Here is a 21,329-nt window from a genome sequence, read left to right as displayed (position 1 = left end):
TGTAATTTTGTGCACTGCTGGCCTATTCACATTGGCACAGGATACACCCGTGTCACTATTGAATCGGCGCACATTCACACATCCCCATAGACTCCTGTTGTGTGCACAAAAATACAACATGACGCATATTTCTTCACCTTAAAAACTATGAATGTGAGGGAACCCATTGTAATCAATGGGTTCTATTGTCAGTGGTTTGTGCAAGCGGCTTTGAGAAAACACATCAGCCAACCAATGACAGCTCTATAGGGATGAATGATCATAGTAACCATCATTTGTGCCTATACAAAAGATTCTCAGCCTATGTAAAAGAAATATAAATGAGTGCCGATCAACTTATTAATTGATCAGAGCTCATTCAATGGGCTGAGTGTAAAAGGACTCAACTCAGAGAATAGCGTAGATCCTGAATTTAAACCCAACCACATGCAACATCCTCATATTGGGGCATATATACTTAGACCAGCATTTCGTGTGCCAGTCTTAGTAAACTATGCACCCATATACCGATAACAATTGTATTAAATGGTGCAAGCCTCTTAACCCTTTCCAATCCAATCTGTATCCTGGTTTTCCTAGGGGGCTTACTCTGTTTCTGCTGTTATACAACAGCGCTATCTGCTGGATAAAACCAGTACTGCATGAGGTGACACGTTGGATAGGCTTCGACAGCACAGAGGCTGACAATATACAGTAAGAGAACCCCAACGGACGTCTTCCAACATCAGAGCTTTACATCCTTAAATCATAATGTCTTTATACATCACACAGTGGATTGCAAAGGGTTAAAGCATTTGTTTTATCTGGCAGAAACTCCATGCGTCAGATGAAAAACCTTCACCAGCTAGGAGTTGGACTAGGATTTAAATCTAATTTTCGCTATTTTCTAGATTACAGTAAGTGATGGGCAACATGTGGCCACACCCCTAAAGCTGGGCCACACCTACTTTTTGGGGAAAGTGTTGTGGTGCAGCATAAATGTAAGAAAAAATGCAATATTCACACTTGCACTAAAAGTTCAACTTTTTGCCAATAGAATTCTGGTGCAAATAAATTATTAAATATGCCCCATTGTTTGCATGTGCTTTTTGGAATTATGTGTTTCCCCAAAACATCCTAAAAAATGGCTTCCAATGAAATCTATTAAGGTCCTAAAGATGGGCTAGGTGTAGCGTGGCCTCCTGTTACAAGTGGTAAAAAATGTTGTAGTGTCAGGCAGCTCCTGAAAGGGGCTTCATTTTCATCATTGCTAAGCGCCCCTAGTTGTCTACTGCCCATACTCTATATGCTTTATCGGAGTTATTGAGGCCAAGGACTGTATGGACAGTTTCACTTCACAGCAATTGACATGTTTTGAACCTATATGAGTCATTACACCATGTAAGACCTCACAATTGATAAATGTCTATTTTTGTGCTTTATTAGGAACCAAAAAAGAGAAGTCCTTAAGACATTGTTATTGGATGAGCTGCTATCGCCGAGGATCTGAATAATTAGAGATCAGAAGTTTAACATTGCTTTGAGGAGGTGATTACTAAATGGTAGAAAAGGTTAATTAGGAATTTAGAAAAGCAGCTAATGGAGGGAATATTGGAGACTCAGGAGGAAGTATCATGAATACTGACAGAGACAAGGAAGGGACCTGCTCTATTAATCTTGGCAGCTGAAGGAATTTACGCTAGAGAGAAAGAAGCTGGTGCATTTTAAATAATGGAACGGCCGACGCCGGAATTTGTGTTGTGCCTATAAAAGAAAAAAGGATGCGATGCCGGGGGAAAATAAACCTTAGGATTCGGATCTGGAAGGGTTTTTGCATTATATTAATTTACTGTGTATTGTTCAGGCATTTAGGTGTATCTGGAACATGGTGGTATAATAGAACAGATCTAGAACATGGTATCCATGTAAATAACTCACCCCAAGGTGTTATGATTGCCTAAGGGAATAATTGATGGAGATGCGCCAACATTTTGTGCAAAGGAAATGAGCATGCTCACTGGCATAAAATGAGACAAATTTTACTGCGTAGTCTGTGCTGACATGTGCAGTAACTGGAAAGAAGCCCGAAAGAGCTGCTGCTGCTGGAACGGCTCAGAGGGAAGAGAGAAAGAAGGATCACAATGGCCCTGAGCTGGAGAGGACTGATTAGCCCTGGCAAGGAGATGGAGAGTAGTGAAAAGTAGTGCTCTCAATCGTAGAAAACTCTGCTAAAAGGAACAAGTTGGTAGAAATTGCAACTCCTGCATAGCGGACTGTAAGTGAGGATGGCCTCTGCAAGTATCATAGGTGTGCACAGCAATAAGAACAGGTAATAAATGCTTAGCAGGCCTGTAGTTTTTAATTGTGTTTGGAGAAAGAGAGTGAGCTATAAGGGATACAGCAATGGTCCTTTTACACAGGCAGATCATCGGGCTTAGATGTTCCTACAAATGGTCATGTAAAAGGACCAAACAATCAGCCATTTGTCAGTTGATCGTTTCATTTCAGGGAGAACAAGAATGCTTACTATTAAGTTTTACATTTCCCCATGAATCGGGTGATGTACAGTATGAATGCCGCAATGGTTCAGCAAGCTTTCTACCACTCCGTTCATCTTTATCGAACTGCAGGAGATAGAAAGCGCTATACTCTACTTCTCTTCTGCCGGCCTCTAGGGAGGATTGAAGTATTAGTGCATGTGCTCGGTGGCCATTCCTTTCATACAGATGGGCTACAAAACCCCTGTTCCTGTAATCAGTGGGGGCCCAATCATTAGGATCTCCACCACTTAAACAATGATGCCATATTGTGTGGCTAGAGGATGTCAATATATTTGGACAACCCCTATAAGTATGTAAAAGGGTTCTCTTGCCCTGTTGGAGAATATAGGCATCACAGGAGGATTCTCCCCCCTCTGGACCCTACTCTACCAGTCTGAGTGTTGTGATACTAATAAACTGCTCTTGGAGATTCGAACCATCCTGGTTTTATATTGCAAGGAAAATGTCAGGCTAGCTGTAGCCTTTTTATGGCAAATTAATTTGTCTGTGGGCTTCCATATTAGAAGGTTGTGTGTGCTGAGTCAACCCCTTTGGGGGTCGGTCACACGGGCATTTTGACGCACAAATTTTTGAACGATAACTGATGCATTCAAAAAATTTGCGTGACCTAAGCGGGCAAAAATGCTGCTAGCAGCGTTTATCCACTCAAAAGGGCTCAGTCATACGGGCATTTTGCCGCACAAAAAGAGCACTACCCTGTTCTCAATGGGGTTGGCGCTGCTGATGCCGCCAGCCTCGTTGAGCGCAAGATGAAACCCCTGGATGCGACAGCACATGTGACCACTGCCATTGAAAAGTATTGGTTCTATCTAGTGCAAATTTTTTGACGTGCGGAAAAACGCATGTTACAACGCCCGTGTGACTGAGCCCTTTAACAGACTGTCTGATGTATAAGATCAATCTCAAATACTGTATCTTATTTTGGAATTTTAAGTTAATAGAGAGGAGTCTCTCATCAACCTGCATTAGCCATATGGCTAGAGATGAGCGAGTATACTCGCTAAGGCACATTAGTCGAGCGAGTAGTGCCTTAGCCGAGTATCTCCCCGCTCGTCTCTAAAGTTTCGGGGGCCGGCGGGGGGCGGGGAGCGGTGGGGGAGAGCTGGGAGGAATGGAGGGGAGATCTCTTTCTCCCTCTCTCCCGCCCGCTCCTCACCGCAACTCACCTGTCACCCCCGCTGGCCCCCGAATCTTTAGAGATGAGCGGGGAGATACTCGGCTAAGGCACTACTCGCTTGAGTAATGTGCCTTAGCGAGTATACTCGCTCATCTCTACATATGGTACCTGAAAGCAGTGATCAAGAGCCTTGCTCTGGAGGAACCAACATGTCCATGCATTATATTGACGGCCACTTGATTTTATTGGGCACGATGAAATTTCCCCCACGTTGGAACTGCAGACGAAATAAACATTCGTTTCTAGCATCTTTAAAAGATTATAGTTGATTGCTGAAGTCCCAGATGCAAAATATCTTGTCATCAGCTCATTTTCTTTAGACCTTTCTAACAAAAATATATTTTACAAGATAGACAACCCCTTTAAACGCTTTTTTATTTTTCGTTTTATTAAAATATCCAAAAATAATACTTTTCAATCCTCCCTTTATCACATTTTGAGGTCCTCCTTCTCCTCAGCTGTTTTAGTGACTAACATGGCTCCGGAGGGGTGTTGTGTCTCCTTAAGGAGAGCACCCAAAAAGTGTGTGAAGACACCTATAGGGTGAGTGGGTGGGGATGGTATAGTCTCTCCCCAAGGAGAGCAGTCAAAAGGGGTGTGGGGACACCTAGAAGGTGAGTGAGGAGACTTGTAACGTCATGCAAGCTCCTCTGGGTAACTTATGCAAATAAGAAAAATGGAATTACTACCTCTGCAGCGCCACCTATTGGATGACAGCATTCCTTCATATCAATGTCAGGCCCTTTATACAGGAATGGATTGTATATCTATGTTTGCCAGTAGTTATTCTAAGCACCTCTGGAGATACAAACAGAAGAAGTATTTACAGTCTATAAACTGAGAATGTCAGTGTCAAACATAGCAGGATGAAAATATAATGCATGTATAATATATGACCTTGAGCTATAAACACTTGTACTATTGGCAACATTTATTCATTGTAGTAAGACTTCTGAATACTGCACTCATCAAGACTATAGCAAAAGTGGCATCTATTGGCTTGATGATGATTAGACTGACAGATGAAGTGAATAACATGGATTATCTGATGACGCTGGTTCCTGTCCTGTACAGTATATTAAGCAGCAAGGGAACAGAAAGTACTTGAAGTTAATGTGTTGGAATTAGGAAAAAATGGGCAAATGAAAGATCTGAGGGACTTTAATAAGAGCCAAATAGTGAGTCAGAGCTCTTCCAAAATAGCAGGTCTTCTGGCCTGTTCCCAGCATGAAATGGTTAGTACCTAGGAAGGTCAACCAGTGAACACGATATCAGGATCATGTGCACCCAAGTCTCATTGATGCTGGTGGAAAACAAGGACTAGTTCATCTGGTTTGATGCTACAGAAGATCACACAGGCCATCTCAGCTTGCGGTGTATGAGATTGAACTGCCTCAGACTGGTCAGAGTACCCGTTGTTTGCCGCAGAAAGCACATACAATGGCATGTGAGCATCAGAACTGGACCATGAAGCAATGGAAGAAGGTGGGCCTGTCTGATGAATCACATTTTCTTTTACGTTATATGGATGACTATGTGCGTGTTCATCACTTACCTGGGAGATGGCATCAGGATGCACTATGGGAAGAAGGTGAAGGTAGTGTGCTGTCCTTGGCATTTTTTTTTCTGGGTACTTGGTAACCCATAATGGCAGTGCCCTTAGTAGCAGGATAATTCATAGAATGGTAGAGTTGGAATGGACCTTCCGTTCCAACCCCCTGCTCAAAGCAGGAATCGCTAAGTAATTTGCCTGGCCCTACTGCAAAAAACGTACAGGAAAGATCCGAGGAACATGACAAATAATTCAGGAAATAAGGGACATGGAACGATACCTCCACAATGCCGCCTATTGGAAGGCAGTATTCCTTCAAATCACTGTTAAACTCTTTACACAAGCCTTGTAACAATGACGGGGAATTATTACAAGGCTTCTATAAAGAGTCTAACAGGGATTTGAAGGAATGCTGCCTTCCAATAGGTATAGTTCCATCTCCCTTATTTGCATATTACCCAGAGGAGCATGAATGGCCTTTTAAGTCTCCTCACTCACTCACTCACCGTCTAGGTGCTCTCCCTAAGGAGAAAAGATAGCATTTCTGAACCAAATAATTCAAAGGGTGAAGACTTGGCATTCAAATTCCCCAGATCTCAGTGAGATCAACATCTGTGGGATGTGCTGGAAGACCAAGTCTGATCCATGGAGGCCATCTCTCATGACTTAAACAATTTGTTGCTAAAGTCTTAGTGCCAGATACCCCAAGACACTTGTGATGGGACAGAATTGTTTTTCGATGACACAAACTACACAATCTTGAATTTAATGTTACGGCTACTCGGTCTATGAGCTAATGGTACCTACGAGTCCTTACTTTCTGTACCTGCCGGCGGAGTATTTAGCCGAACATTGTGTGTATTCTAAAATGTCACCTTTTTTTAAAGTTAATACTAACTTGAGATATTATGTTGTTAAACACAGAATAACAAATCCGCAGCGTAACAACAGAACAAATCTACACCTAGAGGGAGTTTTAAAATGAGATACGGGATGTGACATTAAGAGAATGCGCTCACACTGTGTTCCCTTTATTATATGCTAGTTTCCACCTCCAGTACTGCTAATAACAGTCGGAGCAGCAGACATTATTATCATTTCCTCCTGCTTTTATACATAGCCAGCAACAAAAGATGTGTCCCGTTAAGCAATTAGAGGTTATCTTACTCAATTCCATCAAGTAACAACATGACGTTATTTTGGTGAGCATGTAACAAGTTCTTATCTACGTCCCCCAGCCATTACACGGGATTCACATCAGGGAATTTATTTCTACTTCTGACCAATTGCTACTTCCATTCACCATGACATTTTACGCTTTTTCTAATTCACAGGCATTGAGGGGAAATAATTATTGAGTCTCTTTTTTTTATTTCCATCTACTTCTTTACACGAGTATGTCTTCTTTGTGACTAGAACTAAAGATCAGCATTGTGACTGGCCTATTTAAGAGCTCTGATGGCCTACCTATTTTTCAGGTTTGTTCATCGGTGCATTCCAAGAGCAATGATGATTTACTATGTTTTACTACTTTTGCACCATAACAACTCATAAAATACTCATGTATTTTTCCTCCGTTGTCAGGAGGAAAGGCAGAGGTCGGTATTGGTAGGTCTCAGCTAGGGTTGCAGAGGAGCAGGCGGGAGAGGAGCTTGACTAAGGCTATGCAGCATGATAATCACACACTGGAGAAGTGGCAGGGCCAGGCTTTTATAGTGAGCCTAATTAGGAACAGGGCGGAATTAAAACACAGACTGGATTTGCAGGATCTGGGAACAAACCAAAAGTCATGCAGGGGAACTGTCCAAAGGGCTGGATGGCTCAGCATGGAGAGCTACTGACTGGAGCACAGGAGGTCCCGGGCTTGATCCCTGACATTTAGTTTTCATTTATACCATTTTTCGGGAATATACAACACTTTAATCATTTTTCTATGTTATTTTTTTGTGGAGGTGAGATTAACCCCTTCAAAACCAAACCTGTTTATGCCTGAATGACCTGGCCAAAGTTTGGAAATCGGGCATGTGTCACTTTAAGTGATAATAGCTTTAAAGGTTTTTCACATCCAAATAATCCTGACATTGCTTTTTTGTCACATATTATGCTTTATTTAGGTGGTAAACGTAGACCATTATGAATTGTGTATATTTATTAAAAATGCCAAAATTGAGGGACATTTTTAAAAATTCTATTTTTTGTTTGTCTTTTGAACTGCAATATGTCCAAGAAAAAAGTTTGGTACGGTGTTAGCCGGTAGAGCAAAATGAGATTTGTACTCAGTATGAGAAACCAAGTAATCTTGTAGATATGATACTTTTAAGCCTGAGGAAGAACCCTGAGTAAGTTTGAAAGTTCGCTATAACATCATGTATTTTTGTTAGCCATTAAAAGGTATCATATCTACAAGATTACTTGGTTTCTCTTACTGAGAACAATCACATTTTGTTTAATATTCTGAACGCTTAACACTTCATAGATGTCATAGAGTCATTGTGGTAAAGCCACAGTTTGTGCACAATCCAGTTTTGCCTACTGCCTGACTCGGCTATCCCAACTTCCCTGCTCCCTCACCTCAACTTTGATTTCTGAACTTTAACTGCCTGCCACGAACCTCTGCTTGGCCCTGACCGACACCTGTCTGTCTACTATGCTCCAGTGCACACCACATATCTCTGCATTGTACAGCATCAGCAACGCTACCACTGGAGCTATCTACACAAGTAATGGCCTGGGAACTCCACAGCTAAGACGATATCCCTCTTGGAGGGGTCAAGGGTAAAAACTGAGGTTCCCCAGGTTCTGCCTCTATAGATAGCCCTAAGCTAAAAGCCAAACCGGTGTGTGGCGAGATTGGTTCACATCCAATTGACATGGTGTCCTGTGAATATGGCAGCCAATTGTTGCCTGCCGATATGACATAACATTCATGCTAACAGCATGGCATACATTGATGACTGGCTTCTGCTTCTCAAGGACGTCATGTCATTGCGTAAGAGTCAGAGAAAACCGAAGTACAGCCAGGAACAAGTAAGGGTGGTTTCACACCTGCACTGGGGAGTCCAGTTCGACCACGAGGCTTCCATTCGGGGAGCAGGAAAAGGGAATCCTCGTGGTTGAATGGTTCCAGCCGAACAGCTCCAGGTGGAACCCATTGATTATAATGGAGTCCGCCTGCTTTCTGCCCAGCTGGACGACTTTTAGGCGGAAGATAAAAGTGTCACATACAGAGCTTTTTTTTTACTATTTTCAGCTGGATCTGTGATGGAACCTCCGGATCTGCGGTGAAACCACCCTTGAGACTCAGCTTACTCTGGCGCTCTGTTGGAGGTTTTTTTTTTCAAGGTTTTTCATTTTTGAAGGCAGGAATAGGGCAGTTTGCACCAAATACAGTAATTTAAGGATATTGCTATTGCTATGCTGCATATCTTCTCCAGAAATACATAGTATATCACAGACATGGAAGAGAAGCCATGATTATGCTGTTTACTATAAACTATCTTCCGGACTACTCTCACTTTAGTCGTCAATGAAATCTGTCATGATTCCTATTTTCACAGCACTTAAATATGCAATGTACCATCCTCATCAGGACAGGAGAGATGTTTCAAGTAATCAGCCTCACAGTTGTCATGCTCCGTACATTTCCTTCCCTCCATTGTCTGTAAACCGATGATGCCGGTTATGCCAGATGCATTTTCAGCCTAATAAAACAAAGGCACCCTTTCCCAATTAGGATTCTGTGAAATGGAATAACTTTAAAGGTTCCGCAAGCCTTTGTTGAGATGAAGAAAAAAAACAAATATTCTTGAAATTGAATCATTTTTGTTGTTGTTCTTTATAGACTTTGTTGTCTCTTGAATAAATCTCCTTGAATTGGAGCCCCTACTGATTGTCTTATTTGAAGCCAGCGAATCATTGCCGTCTTTGTACTGATTGCCTGCTATACGGAATCCTCCCACCTACAGACCGGCAGCAAAGGGATGACTTTTAAATAGTGTGCTCAGTGGGGAGAGTGATTTAATGTGCCAAACACCTCACCCCCTATTACTAAAGTAACAAAGACTCTAATAACACTGCTGCGGGATACAAGAAGGCTGCCAAAAATGGCACATGTATATGAAAACATGGCGATAACCGGGATCTATTTATTATGTCTGCCTTCTGTTTCTGTAAATTGTAAGTTCATATAGGGCAAAGACTTCGAATACTGTTACGTCACGCTATTTGGGCGGTTTCACTTGGGGATCGCGCTAGGGATTCCACTTTCCTCCTCCATTCGGTGAGCAGCAAGGGGAAATCCCTGTGGCCGAACGGTTCCGTGTCTAGAAAAACTAAGCAAGGCTCGATAGAACCCATTGACTATATAGATATTAGATAGATAAATGGATAGATAGATAGATAGATAGATAGATAGATAGATAGATAGATAGATAGATAGATAGATAGATAGATAGATAGGAGATAGATAGGAGATAGATAGGAGATAGATAGATAGATAGATAGATAGATAGATAGATAGATAGATAGATAGATAGATAGATAGATATGGGATAGATAGATATGAGATAGATAGATAGATAGATAGATAGATAGATAGGAAATAGATAGATAGATATGGGATAGATAGATAGATAGATAAATCAATAGGATATAGATAGAAAGATAGATAGGAGATAGATAGAGAGATAGATTGAAGATAGATAGAAGATAGATAGATAGATATGAGATAGATAGATAGATATGAGATAGATAGATATGAGATAGATAGATAGATAGATATGAGATAGATAGATAGATATGAGATAGATAGATAGATGATAGATAGATGATAGATAGATAGATATGAGATAGATAGATAGGGGATAGATAGATAGGAGATAGATAGAAAGATATGAGATAGATAGATAGATATGAGATAGATAGATATGAGATAGATAGATATGAGATAGATAGATAGATAGATAGATAGATAAATAGATAGATAGATAGATATGAGATAGATAGATTTGAGATAGATAGATAGATATGAGATAGATAGATAGGAGATAGATAGAAAGATATGAGATAGATAGATAGATATGAGATAGATAGATATGAGATAGATAGATAGATAGATAGATATGAGATAGATAGATATGAGATAGATAGATAGATAGATAGTTATGAGATAGATAGGTATGAGATAGATAGATAGATAGATAGATAGATAGATAGATAGATAGATAGATAGATAGATAGATAGATAGATAGATAGATATGGGATAGGTAGATATGGGATAGATAGTTATGAGATAGATAGGTATGAGATAGATAGGTATGAGATATATAGATAGATCGATCTTAGATGGATAGATATGCCCATCCCTGTAGTCCTCTCGATCTGCCCTATGTGCAGAATAACATAGTTTATGGTGCTCAGAAGGTTCCCTTTAAGCATCATAATGGATGAATGGATGGAAAATAGATACATCTTCATGTTAATACCTTCAAAGTAGAATGCTAGTATCTTCTAAAGTTAAATCCTGTTATCTGTAGTTTGGGGTTGAACTCAAGTGTTTCCTCCTTGAACTTCTGCAAGGTTTATAAAATCTGCCCTTTTAAACTCTTAGAGAAGCAATGTAAAACTGGCAGATAAAATGATCACATTATCATTCCAAACGATGTCGATCCTCACGTTGTAAAGGTAAAAGTTAATGTATTTCACTTAAAATATCATCTCTCTTCTCTCTATGCATTATTGATTCCCCTCAGTTTGAATCAGCAAAGTTTTCTACGGCCTTCACACTATATAAAGCCTTTGGCCTCCATGTTTATGAGGACTTCTCCGAAGGATCTATCTAGAGAATTCAGAGCACTATTCACAGACATCTTAAGGACGCAGTAAAGGGGCAGGACACATTAACCAGTAACACTTCCTTACCTAATTGACATTATATAGAGCGAAACAAGCTGCAATATTTTTGGGGTAACCCTAACCCTTTATTGTCATGAGTTGTAGGATACTGACCTCCTCAAGTTGACTTTATATTATATAATTCTTTATTTAAGCCTGTGGGCTCATTCACTGGTTCCATTTGTAAATTCCATCAAAAATTACTGAAAAAAATATTACAGAATGCAGCGCCATTTTTTTTTTTGCATTAAGATGCCTAACAGCATAATGGAAACTCGGCAGTCCCCAATATAGTCAACGGGATCCGCTGGGCACCGTTAGTGTGCCTCGTGTGGCACAGAGTGTAAGCTCTTGCATATGACCTGAAGGTGGCAAGTTCAATCCCTTGATTCAGGTAGTTGGCTCAAGGTTGACTCAGCCTTCCATCCTTCTGAGGTTGGTAAAATGAGAACCCAGCTTGGTGGGGGGGTAATAAGTAATAATTACTAGAGATGAGCGAACGTGTTCTTAACGAACACTTACGCACCCGGACACCGGCTTTACCGAGGACTTCAGTGTCCGCGCGTAAAGATTCGGGTGGCGCCGGGGGGCGGGGAAAGGCGCGGCGGCGCGGGCGGCAGCAGCGGGGAACAGGGGGGAGCCCTCTCTCTCTCCCTCTCCCCCCCACTCCCCGCTGCACCCCCCCCCCCGCGCTGCCACGGCGACCCCCGAACTTTTTTCGCCCGAGCACGGAATTGCTCGCAAAGTTCGGTGTTCGGGCGAAAAGGGGCGGAGCCGAACACGTTCGCTCATCTCTAATAATTACCTGAAAGCACTGCGGAATAAGTTGGCGCTATACAAATACCATGATTTATTTATTTATTTAGTATATGCCAAATCCAGCACCACTATAACAGAGCAGAGCAACAGAACATAGCAGTGGTGGCAAACCTATGGGACGCTTGCCGGTGGCTGCTTACCATGGCAGTAAATACCGTCCGGGGGCCGCGGTTCCCCTGCCGCTATTCATTCAGCGGCACTGCTGACATCAGTGTGCACCCGGGATCCTCCTCCCCCTCCCCTGACATCTCCTCCTTGGTTCTGCGAGAGCAGAGGGGAGGAGGCGTCCGGCAGCACAGTGACATCACAGTGTGCACCTGGGATCAGCGTCAGCAGCGACGCTTTGACGAGGAGCAGGGGGTAAGTATATGGGTCTCAGGGGGGTACTATTACTACTGGGGCTGATATAAGAGATACTATTAGTAATAGTGTCCCCAATATTGGCCCTAGTAGTAATACCATTACTACTGGGGCCACTGTGAGGTGTCACTATTACTACTAGGTCCGCTGTGGGATGTCATTATTACTACTGGCGCTGCTGTGGGATGTCACTATTACTACTGGGGGCTGCTGTGGGGTGTCGATATTACTACTAAGGTTGCTGTGAGATGTCACTATGACTACAGGGGCCACTGTGGGGTGTCACTATTTCTGCTGTGTTCGCTCTGAAGGTCACTATTACTGATGGGGTATCTTTACTCATGGCTGAAATGCTGCAGAATGTCCTTAGCAGAAATTTCCATGGCAAATTACGCTTCAAAAAAGTAGTCAAAATCTGCACTTTGACTATTTTGAAACAGCCCTTTCCTTTTTACAATGACATAAATATGTTGTGATAAGCCCCGCCCCCCTGACATGTTGGCACTTTGCGATAAATAAGTGGGCTTTGGTTTGCAGTTTGGGCACTCGGTCTCTAAGAGGTTCGCCATCACTGGAACATAGAAATGTTGTGCAAACTCTGATGTGAATGGCTGCTTACTAGAAATGCTATAGACAAATGGCCGCAGAGCCACTACTGCATCTTAAAGGGGCTTTCTAGGACTTTTACTGTTGATGATATATGCCACTGAATTGAAGCTGTACCAACCTGAGTTTCTGCAATGTTAACATCACAATCTGCTTCCAGCACTATCCGCACTGACAACAGCTAGGAGAATGGCTGATCAAAGGGGGTCCCAAGTGGAAGACCCCCGCAAAACAACTATTAATGACCTATCCTGAGGATAGGTCATTGAAAGTAAAAGTCCTAGAAAAATCCCTTTAATATATAGCAAATTACTATATTGAAAGATTGTTTAACCCCTTAAGCTGGGTTCACACAGGGCAGATTTGCCATGGAAATTCCGTGCAGAATTTTGCTGCGGTAAATCCGCCTGCGGCCGCTAATCCCGGGGTTACCCACCATCCATTGCGGCAAAGCTGGCAGTAGCTGGCACTGCGACGTGGATTACCTGGCCGCAGCATGCCTTTTTTTTTCTGTTGTGGCCGCGCTCCTCTCTATGGAAGCGCCAGCCGCAATGGAAAAGCATGCGGACAAGCCGCTCCAAAACCCGCGGCTAAATGCCGTGGGTTTTGAAGCTGCACTTTCCCGGCGGAAATCTTGCGGTTTTTCGCTGCAGAAAAACTGCAGGATTTCTGGCGAGATTCTTCCCGGTGTGACCCCAGTCTTAAGGACCACGCATGGTAAATGTACGGATTTATATAGTTTACAGATTAAACCCTCTGATCCTGCAATCAAGCAGAAGCCCGCCGGGATCGTCTGTCACAGCAGAGCTGCAGGGTCCTAGCACACTCTGATCAGCTCTGTTAGTGACTACTGAAATTGCACAGAGATGTTTCCCTGTAACTGGGGCTCCTATAAATGCCACAACTACAGGGGAAAAGTAGGAAATTAAAAACAATGTGAATGACCCCCGGAGGTCGTATATGACATCATGGGGGTCACAGATGGTAAAAAAATAGTTACAAAAATAAGTAAAAAATAAATTACCCAATAAAATAAAAATGTGAGTAGCTGAAGGGAAAAAAAATTGGGCAGTGAATAGAGATGAGCGACCACCAAAATGTTCGGGTGTTCGTTATTCGAAACGAACTTCCCGCGATGTTCGAGGGTTCGTTTCGAATAACGAACCCCATTGAAGTCAATGGGCGACCAGAACATTTTTGTATTTCGCCGATGCTCGCTAAGGTTTTCATGTGTGAAAATCTGGGCAATTCAAGAAAGTGATGGGAACGACACAGCAACGGATAGGGCAGGCGAGGGGCTACATGTTGGGCTGCATCTCAAGTTCACAGGTCCCACTATTAAGCCAGAATACCGGCAAGAGTGGGCCCCCCCCCCCTCCCAACAACTTTTACTTCTGAAAAGCCATCATTAGCATGGCATACCTTTGCTAAGCACCACACTACCTCCAACAAAGCACAATCACCGCCTGCATGACACTCCACTGCCACTTCTACTGGGTTACATGCTGCCCAACCGCCCCCCCTCCCTCCCACAGCGCACACCAAAGTGTCCCTGCGCAGCCTTCAGCTGCCCTCATGCCACACCACCCTCATGTCTATTTAGAAGTGCGTCTGCCATGACGAGGGACCGCAGGCACACACTGCACAGGGTTGGCACGGCTAGGCAGCGACCCTCTTTAAAAGGGGCGGGGCGATAGCCCACAATGCTGTACAGAAGCAATGAGAAATAGAATCCTGTGCCACCGCCATCAGGAGCTGCACACGTGGGCATAGCAATGGGGAACCTATGTGCCACACACTATTCATTCTGTCAAGGTGTCTGCATGCCCCAGTTAGACCGGGCTTTTTAATTCATAGACACAGGCAGGTACAACTCCCTATTGTGAAGTCCCTGTCGACCGACAGCATGGGTGGCTCCCTGGAACCCACCGGCGGTACACAAAAATATCCCATTGCATTGCCCAACACAGCTGAGGTAGTAATGTCGTGCGTAATACAGGTGGGCTTCGGCCCACACTGCATGCCCCAGTCAGACTGGGGTTCTTTACAAGTGGAAACAGATGCATTTATAATTCCCTGTGGACCCACTGCCTGGGTGGGTGCCAGGAAGCCACCGGCGGTACAAAGAAATATCCCATTGCATTGCCCAACACAGCTGAGGTAGTAATGTCGTGCGTAATACAGGTAATACAGGTGGGCTTCGGCCCACACTGCATGCCCCAGTCTGACTGGGGTTCTTTAGAAGTGGACACATGTAGGTTACACTCCGTGTGCACCTACAGCATGGGTGGCTCCCTGGAACCCACCGGCGGTACACAAAAATATCCCATTGCATTGCCCAACACAGCTGAGGTAGTAATGTCGTGCGTAATACAGGTGGGCTTCGGCCCACACTGCATGCCCCAGTCAGACTGGGGTTCTTTACAAGTGGAAACAGATGCATTTATAATTCCCTGTGGACCCACTGCCTGGGTGGGTGCCAGGAAGCCACCGGCGGTACATAAAAATATCCCATTGCATTGCCCAACACAGCTGAGGTAGTAATGTCGTGCGTAATACAGGTGGGCTTCGGCCCACACTGCATGCCCCAGTCTGACTGGGTTTCTTTAGAAGTGGACACATGTAGGTTAAACTCCCTGTGGACCCACTGCCTGGGTGGGTGCCAGGAAGCCACCGGCGGTACATAGAAATATCCCATTGCATTGCCCAACACAGCGGATGTAACGTCAGCTGTAATGAAGGTGGGCTAAAAATTAATTTGATTACACTGTAGGCGAGGGCCCACAAAAATTGCTGTATCAACAGTACTAATGTACATCCCAAAAATTGGCCATGGCCAGCCAAGAGGGCAGGTGAAACCCATTAATCGCTTTGGTTAATGTGGCTTAAGTGGTAACTAGGCCTGGAGGCAGCCCAGTGTAACGAAAAATTGGTTCAAGTTACAGTTCCAACGCTTTTAAGCGCATTGAAACTTATAAAAATTGTTCAGAAAAATTATTTGAGTGAGCCTTGTGGCCCTAAGAAAAATTGCCCGTTCAGCGTGATTACGTGAGGTTTCAGGAGGAGGAGCAGGAGGAGGAGGAGGAATATTAGACACAGATTGATGAAGCAGAAATGTCCCCGTTTTGGATGGTGAGAGAGAACGTAGCTTCCATCCGCGGGTGCAGCCTACGTATTGCTTACGTATCGCTGCTGTCCGCTGGTGGAGAACAGAAGTCTGGGGAAATCCAGCCTTTGTTCATCTTGATGAGTGTTAGCCTGTCGGCACTGTCAGTTGACAAGCGGCTACGCTTATCTGTGATGATTCCCCCAGCCGCACTAAACACCCTCTCCAACAAGACGCTAGCCGCAGGACAAGCAAGCACCTCCAGGGCATACAGCGCTAGTTCAGGCCACGTGTCCAGCTTCGACACCCAGTAGTTGTAGGGGGCAGAGGCGTCACCGAGGATGGTCGTGCGATCGGCTACGTACTCCCTCACCATCCTTTTACAGTGCTCCCGCCGACTCAGCCTTGACTGGGGAGCGGTGACACAGTCTTGGTGGGGAGCCATAAAGCTGGCCAGGCCCTTAAAGACTGTTGCACTGCCTGGGATGTACATGCTGCTCGATCTCCGCACCTCCCCTGCTACCTTGCCCTCGGTACTGCGCCTTCTGCCACTAGCGCTGTCGGCTGGGAATTTTACCATCAGCTTGTCCGCAAGGGTCCTGTGGTATAGCAACACTCTCGAACCCCTTTCCTCTTCGGGAATGAGAGTGGGCAGGTTCTCCTTATAGCGTGGGTCGAGCAGTGTGTACACCCAGTAATCCGTTGTGGCCAGAATGCGTGCAACGCGAGGGTCACGAGAAAGGCATCCTAACATGAAGTCAGCCATGTGTGCCAGGGTACCAGTACGCAACACATGGCTGTCTTCACTAGGAAGATCACTTTCAGGATCCTCCTCCTCCTCCTCAGGCCATACACGCTGAAAGGATGACAGGCAATCAGCCGGTGTACCGTCAGCAGCGGGCCAAGCTGTCTCTTCCCCCTCCTCCTCCTCCTCCTCATGCTCCTCCTCCTCCTCCTGTACGCGCTGAGAAATAGACAGGAGGGTGCCCTGACTATCCAGCGGCATACTGTCTTCCCCCGCCCCCGTTTCCGAGCGCAAAGCAGCTGCCTTTATGGTTTGCAGGGAATTTCTCAAGATACATAGCAGAGGAATGGTGACGCTAATGATTGTAGCATCGCCGCTCACCACCTGGGTAGACTCCTCAAAATTACCAAGGACATGGCAGATGTCTGCCAACCAGGCCCACTCTTCTGAAAGGAATTGAGGAGGCTGACTCCCACTGCGCCGCCCATGTTGGAGTTGGTATTTGACTATAGCTCTACGTTGTTCATAGAGCCTGGCCAACATGTGGAGCGTAGAGTTCCACCGTGTGGGCACGTCGCACAGCAGTCGGTGCACTGGCAGCTTAAAGTGATGTTGCAGGGTGCGCAGGGTGGCAGCGTCCGTGTGGGACTTGCGGAAATGTGCGCAGAGCCGGCGCGCCTTTACGAGCAGGTCTGACAAGCGTGGGTAGCTTTTCAGAAAGCGCTGAACCACCAAATTAAAGACGTGGGCCAGGCATGGCACGTGCGTGAGGCTGCCGAGCTGCAGAGCCGCCACCAGGTTACGGCCGTTGTCACACACGACCATGCCCGGTTGGAGGCTCAGCGGCGCAAGCCAGCGGTCGGTCTGCTGTGTCAGACCCTGCAGCAGTTCGTGGGCCGTGTGCCTCTTATCGCCTAAGCTGAGTAGTTTCAGCACGGCCTGCTGACGCTTGCCCACCGCTGTGCTGCCACACCGCGCGACACCGACTGCTGGCGACATGCTGCTGCTAACACATCTTGATTGCGAGACAGAGGAGGAGGAGGAGGAGGAGGGTGCTTTAGTGGAGGAAGCATACACCTCCGCAGATACCACCACCGAGCTGGGGCCCGCAATTCTGGGGGTGGGTAGGACGTGAGCGGTCCCAGGCTCTGACTCTGTCCCAGCCTCCACTAAATTCACCCAATGTGCCGTCAGGGAGATGTAGTGGCCCTGCCCGCCTGTGCTTGTCCACGTGTCCGTTGTTAAGTGGACCGTGGCAGTAACCGCGTTGGTGAGGGCGCGTACAATGTTGCGGGAGACGTGGTCGTGCAGGGCTGGGACGGCACATCGGGAAAAGTAGTGGCGACTGGGAACTGAGTAGCGTGGGGCCGCCGCCTCCATGATACTTTTGAAGGACTCCGTTTCCACAACCCTATACGGCAGCATCTCAAGGCTGATGAATTTTGCTATGCGGACGGTTAACGTTTGAGCGTGCGGGTGCGTGGCGGCGTACTTGCGCTTGCGCTCCAACAGTTGCGCAAGCGACGGCTGGACGGTGCGCTGAACTACACTGCTGGATGGGGCCGAGGACAGCGGAGATGAGGGTGTGGGTGCAGGCCATGAGGCGGTAGTGCCTGTGTCCTGAGAGGGGGTTGCATCTCAGTGGCAGGTTGGGGCACAGGGGGAGAGGCAGGGGTGCAAACCGGAGGCGGTGAACGGCCTTCGTCCCACCTTGTAGGGTGCTTGGCCATCATATGTCTGCGCATGGTGGTGGTGGTGAGGCTGTTGGTGTTGGCTCCCCGGCTGAGCTTTGCGCGACAAAGGTTGCACACCACTGTTCGTCGGTCGTCAGGCGTCTCTGTGAAAAACTGCCAGACCTTAGAGCACCTCGGCCTCTGCAGGGTGGCATGGCGCGAGGGGGCGCTTTGGGAAACAGTTGGTGGATTATTCGGTCTGGCCCTGCCTCTACCCCTGGCCACCGCACTGCCTCTTGCAACCTGCCCTGCTGATGCCCTTGACTCCCCCTCTGAAGACCTGTCCTCCTGAGTAAGCGTTGCACACCAGGTGGGGTCAGTCACCTCATCGTCCTGCTGCTCTTCCTCCGAATCCTCTGTGCGCTGCTCCCTCGGACTTACTGCCCTTACTACTACCTCACTGCAAGACAACTGTGTCTGATCGTCATCGTCCTCCTCACCCACAGAAAGTTGTTGAGACAGTTGGCGGAAGTCCCCAGCCTCTTCCCTCGGACCCCGGGAACTTTCGAATGGTTGGGCATCATTGACGATAAACTCCTCTGGTGGGAGAGGAACCGCTGCTGCCCAATCTAAGCAGGGGCCCGAGAACAGTTCCTGGGAGTGTTCCCGCTCCTGAGCAGGTGTCATTGTAGTGGAGTGAGGAGGCTGGGAGGAAGGAGGAGCAGCAGACAGAGGATTCGGATTTGCAGCAGTGGACGGCGCAGAACTGCGTGTTGACGATAGGTTGCTCGAAGCACTTTCTGCCATCCAGGACAGGACCTGCTCACACTGCTCATTTTCTAATAACCGTCTCCCGCGTGGACCCATTAATTGGGCGATGAATGTGGGGACGCCAGAAACGTGCCTCTCTCCTAATCGCGCAGCAGTCGGCTGCGACACACCTGGATCAGGAGCTCGGCCTGTGCCCACACCCTGACTTGGCCCTCCGCGTCCTCGGCCGCGTCCACGTCCTCTAGGCCTACCCCTACCCCTCAGCATGGTGTATTACCAGTGATTTGATTTCACAGGCAGGAAATAAATTGGCGCAAGACTGCAGCCAAATATAATTTTTTCCGTTTTTTGAAAACGAAAGGCCCCACTGCCTCTAGTGAATGAATAATCTAAGTTTAATAACTGTGCTGTGTCCCTGCTAATGTGTCACAGAACGTGAGGGTAGCAGAGTTATTAACTCTGGCAGAGCAGGTATTTTTTTTCCCAATTAAGGAAAGCAAATGGCGAAGCCAGGAGTAAACCGTAGCTGGGTGCGTCTGATTTTTAAACGTTGCACACGCAGCCGACACGTACACACAGCCCTTAGGACGGACAGAGGCAGGACAAATACAATTATTTTCAGTTTTTTTCCACCAAAAGGCAGCACTGCGTATATTCAATGAATAACAACTGTGTTGTGGCCCTGCCTATACAATTCTTTCCCTGTAGTATCAATGGAGGGTGCAATGCTCTGCAGAGGCGATTTTGAGAAGAAAAAAAAAATGCAGCACAGCTAACAGCAGCCTGGACAGTACTGCACACGGTTAAATGTGGCCCTATAAAGGACCGTTGAGGTTCTTGAAGGCTACACTCACTCCTAACACTCTCCCTGCCTATGCAGCACTTCTGTCCCTAATGCCGGGTGCAACGCTCTGCAGAGGCGATTTTGAGAAAAAAAATAATTGCCACTGCTAACAGCAGCCAACACACAGCTATCAGTGGCCCTAATAAGGACCTTTGGGGGTCTTGAAGCCTACACTAACTACCAATTCTTTCCCTACAGCAGCTCCGGTACAAACAGCACTGTCCCTCATCTAACTCACACGGCATCTGAGGCGAACCGCGGGAGGGGCCGACTTTTATATTCGGCGGACACCTGATCACCCCAGCCACTCACAGCAGGGGGGTGGTATAGGGCTGGAACAACACAGGGGGAAGTTGTAATGCCTTCCCTGTCTTTCAATTGGCCAGAAAAGCGCGCTAACGTCTCAGGGAAGGAAGTGAAAGTAACCCGAACACCGCATGGTGTTCGTTACGAATAACGAACATCCCGAACACCCTAATATTCGCACGAATATCAAGCTCGGACGAACACGTTCGCTCATCTCTAGCAGTGAACCCACCACATGGGTAAAATCCCTAAAAAGTGACTGGTCATTTAGAACCAAAGCACTCTGGTCCTTAGGGTGTTAAAGGGGTTCACTCATGAAGACAATTCTTTTTAAGAGGGGTTATCCGGTCAGCAAAAAAATCTAGGTCGATCTTTGTGTGGTCAATATTAGAACAGCGTTTACTTTGATCTGCTTTTCTTTTCAATTGTACTATTTAATGTATCATATAATGTACTGAGAAACCTAAAAAAAGCTAAGTTGTTTTTTTTCTGGCAATGTTCACCTTGCAGTATAAATAATGTGCTGCTTTTATGGATGCAGTGATACCAAATATGGTTTAGTATTTTTTGTTTTCATTTTTTATTATAAATATTGGAAAAGGTATAATTTTAAACTTTTGCTACCTATTATTTTTTCTAATAATTAAAACTTTTTTTAAACTTATTTTCACTTTTTTTTTAAGTCCCCTTCGTTTTATAGCTCATAGAGTATTATGCAATACCTTAGTATTGCATTGTACTGCTGTCTGACAGGCAGTCTATCAATCCACACCACAGGCATGGCTTCATACTCAATAAGTCATAACAGAAGGCCCCAGGCTTCCATGGCCACCAAACAGCACCTTGCAATCTCATGGCAGAACAGCCATTCAGGACCCACCAAATACTGATTATGGCATATAAATGTTCCTGTCAGGGTTAACAGCGACAATTAACG

At 45.7% G+C, this 21,329-nt stretch overlaps 1 protein-coding gene across 1 annotated transcript in view; it reads left to right on the top strand.

Annotated features, from left to right (window-relative positions):
* Positions 1-21,329, top strand: part of CNTN5 (contactin 5) — an 802,468-nt gene that overhangs the window by 433,400 nt on the left and 347,739 nt on the right. The window lies entirely within an intron of this gene.

The sequence above is a fragment of the Eleutherodactylus coqui genome, chromosome 1 (assembly GCF_035609145.1).
Source record: "Eleutherodactylus coqui strain aEleCoq1 chromosome 1, aEleCoq1.hap1, whole genome shotgun sequence".
NCBI lineage: Eukaryota > Metazoa > Chordata > Amphibia > Anura > Eleutherodactylidae > Eleutherodactylus > Eleutherodactylus coqui.
The sequence above is the reverse complement of the archived record's forward strand: the minus strand, read 5'-3'. Positions and strand labels throughout refer to the sequence as shown.